The sequence below is a fragment of the Mauremys reevesii genome, linkage group 17 (assembly GCF_016161935.1).
Source record: "Mauremys reevesii isolate NIE-2019 linkage group 17, ASM1616193v1, whole genome shotgun sequence".
Lineage (NCBI taxonomy): Eukaryota > Metazoa > Chordata > Testudines > Geoemydidae > Mauremys > Mauremys reevesii.
Window position 1 is genome coordinate 6,287,191 of NC_052639.1, and position 3,694 is coordinate 6,290,884.

Sequence of the window (3,694 nt, forward strand, 5' to 3'; positions counted from 1 at the left end):
CCACAGGGGCGCTCTCTGGTCATTCACATGTCACCCATGGCCACAGTGTCTCACGGGGGAATGAAGAGGGTTTTGGGTTTTTTTGGCCAATGGTCTCTTCTACAGCGCCCAGAATGGGAGGAGGTTTGGCCTTGTGATGTGAGGCCAGAACACCCCCTGCAGGCCGATGTCCCACTACCACTTGGTCCCCTCCCCATGTCCCCCCAGGACCCGGTGCCCCTTTATCTGGGGCACTCTGCAACCCCCAGTACCTATTAGCCTTATGCTTAAAACAACGCATCAGCACGTCTCTGCATCACTGGAGCACCAGTCATGGGAAAGAAACAGGTTAAAAATCCCCATAGTTTTTTCCCACTAGCCAGACATCCAAAAAGAAAAAGGCCTTCAGCCAATTATTTCCTTGTACCCCTTACAGGGGTGAAATTCAGTCCTGTGAAGAGAGCCAGGACAAGGTCTGTGCATCTGTCCCGGCATGTCAGGGAGTCAGAACCCTGCACCCTTCTTCCTGGGATTCACTGTGACTTTCAGCCAGCCGGTAAAACAGAAGGTTCATTGGAGAATAGGAACACAGTCTACAGCAGAGCTTGTAGGCACAACCAGGACCCCTCAATCAAGTCTTTCTGGGGGGTTCAGGGAGCTTAGAGCACCACCCAGCCAAAAACTGAAACTAAAAATCCCTCCAGCAGCTTTCTCCCCCCTCCCCTCGCTCCTCCTCTCAGTCTCCCAGGCAGAAGGTGTGATTTCTCCCCCGCCCCCGCCCCCTCGGCTCAGGTTACAGCTCAGATACATTCCTTCTCATCCCCAATGTAACTCCCCGGCAACCGGTTTGAACTAACATTAAACTTGTACTAATGGGGGAGGAACATGGAAATGAGAGACTAATACCCATATGTAAGAAAAGAATAAAAATTATAAGTAAGTTTGTGTAACAAAGGGAGGTTGAAGCTGTATTGTCTGATGCTGGAAGTGACTGCAATTGTGCTAAGGAGCTTCCCACTTGTAAGTAGTTGATCACAACTTGCTGAGTGTTTTGCCATAATAAATACTTGTTAGACCCAAAAAAACCCAAAAACAACCCATTCCCAGGTCAAATCCGCCCCTCTCCCTTCTCCGTCACAGCAGCACAGCGAGTTTAAGCGGCACTTCACTGCACAGGTGCTGTGAGACTTCAGTGGCATAGTTCTCATCCTGTATTGGAACAGCCAGCTGGAATCCTGTAAGATACAGAGCAGAGAGAGGTTTGGGCGGCCACAACGTTCACCTCAGAGGCTCAATTTCAGTGATTTCAACCAGTTATTCTCTGGCACAGCTGATCTAATGTAGTTGAACTTTTCAGGCCTTTCCCCCATCTCTGACCCCCACCTCGCACCTCGCATTGCCCTCTAATAGCCCTGTCCCTTCTCTTGATCCCCGCCAAGCTCAAATACAGGATGAGTGACGTCTAGGAAGCGCTGCACTTCTTGAGGACTTCAAACTTTGTCCCTTATTTGGCTCAATCGTAGCACCTTCTGGGGAGAGGGTGTACCCCAAAACTCAATGAGGATGACTTACTGGATCCCTAGAGACTCCCTCATCGTGGGACTCCCTTCCTAGGAATAAAAGAAGGACAGCAGGATGACAAAGACCCTGGGGGTCCAAGCCAAGGGGAGGTCCCATCACCCTCCCTGTTCAGTTCACACTCACAGACCCCCTAGCCGGAGGGGAGACTAAAGGGCAGAAAGCAAAGGTGCCCCTGGGGAAAAGACTCTAGGCTGGGATCCAGTCCATTTCCCAGATCTACACCCAGGATTGTGTGACCAGGGCCACAGCCCTTCCTCTGCGTCTCAGTTCCCATCTGCTAGAGAGGGAGGATCTTTCCCTGCCCCAGGGTGTTAGGGAGGAGTTTCATTCCTGGCTGGGAAGGGTTCAGATACCAGGTCAGTGGATTGGGCCCCAGGTGGGGGATGGTCAGGGGTGACACGGGCCATGGGAAGGTCTGAGCAGTGACGACAGGGGAGGGGCTCCATGTCAGGCCACCCCTCCCAGACTGCAATGGCTCTTGAGCATAACCCCTGGTTCTGGATGCTCTCATTTCTGGGCCAGCCCCATGGACCTGACAGCCTGATTTTCCAAACCTGGCCTCTGGGCAGGGCCGCCCAGAGGTGGGGGCAAAGGGGGCAATTTGCCCCAGGCCTCGGGCTCCGCAGGGGCCCCTAAGAGAACAGCGGAGACTCCCGCCTCCGCCCGGCTCCTGGAGCCCTAGCGCATCAAGCGCCGAGTCTCCGCCGGGGCCCCTGAGCCCCGCCCCGCTCAGAGCCGCGTGGTGATGGGGCGGGCTGGGAGCCCGGCTGAGCTCAGCTCCTCCGCTCGGCGTGGAGCTCGCAGCCCCGCCCCCTCACCACGCGGCTCTGAGCGGGGCGGGGCTCAGGCCCTGCTGGAGCTCGCAGCCCCGCCCCCTCACCACGCGGCTCTGAGCGGGACGGAGCTCAGGCCCCGCCGGCCACATGCTGCGGCTGTTCAGCGAGGCGCTGAGACTCTGGGTGAGGAGGAGCCGGGGTAAGAGGCTGGGGCTAGGGCTGGGGCTGGGGCTGGGGCTGGGGCTGGGGCTGGGGCTGGGGCGGAGGGGAAGCGGGACCCGCCGCCGAAGCGCAGGCCGGTCTTCGGCGTCGGGGGGCCCTTCCGTTCCGGGACCCGCCGCCGAAGTGCCCGAGACCGCGGCGGGGACCCCCCCCCGCCGAATTACTGCCGAAGACCGTGCTGCACTTCGGCGGTAATTCAGCGGCGGGGGGTTCCCGCTGCGGGTCTTCGGGGCACTTCGGCGGCGGGTCCTGGAATGGAAGGGCCCCCGCCACCGAAGACCCCGGGCCCCTGGAATCCTCTGGGCGGCCCTGCCTCTGGGCATGGGGGCAGGGGCAGGATCTGGCCTGGCCCCAGCTCCAGGGGTTGGGGTAGGGCATGGCGTTGAGCCAGTGAGGTGCTCGGCCTTGGTTTCTCTTAGTGCTGTGGTCTCTATGTCCGCTCTCCCCTGCCCTCCCCGCCGCAGGCACAGTGAGACAGAGCAGTACCTGTGGCAGGGTGTGGGAGCTTGTGGTCATGCGAAGAGGGGGCCCTTCAAGGCTGTCCCACGGAGCAGAGCCCCTGCCGTGCTTTGGGCACCTGGCGCAAGCACCTGATGGGCCATGACCTTCTCTGTAAGACACCCACGAGAACAAAGGGTATTAACGGCACTGGGAGCCAGCAAAATTTCCACCCCACCCCTCCCCATCTCTGAGGGACGGATTCCCATCCAACCCCGAGATGAAATCTTGTCTCCTCTCTAGTGACTTCCAACCCCTCTCCCACCAATGTGGAATGAACTCCTGCCCCCACTCCTCTCAGTCCACCCGTGAGAGCTGTTCTACCTCCCAAACCAGCTGGGGATTCAGCTCAGCTCCTCCCAAATCCCCTCAGCCACCGTCTCCTCGTCCAGCTGAGGGGCTGGGAGGCTTTGGGCAATAGTGCCGTGGGGGGAGAGGAAGTGGACACCTTTCCCCAAGGGATCCTCCTGTCCTTCACATGAGGCCATGGACAGTAGCTCTGGTGAATGAGGCACTTAAGCAGCCTCTGCTGACTAACTTCTCCAGTTCTCCCAGAGCAGGTGGTGGCTGGGATAACATGATACTAGAGCACTAGGAACCTGCCTGAGGCCCTGAGGGGTATGAAAGGCTCACAGAGA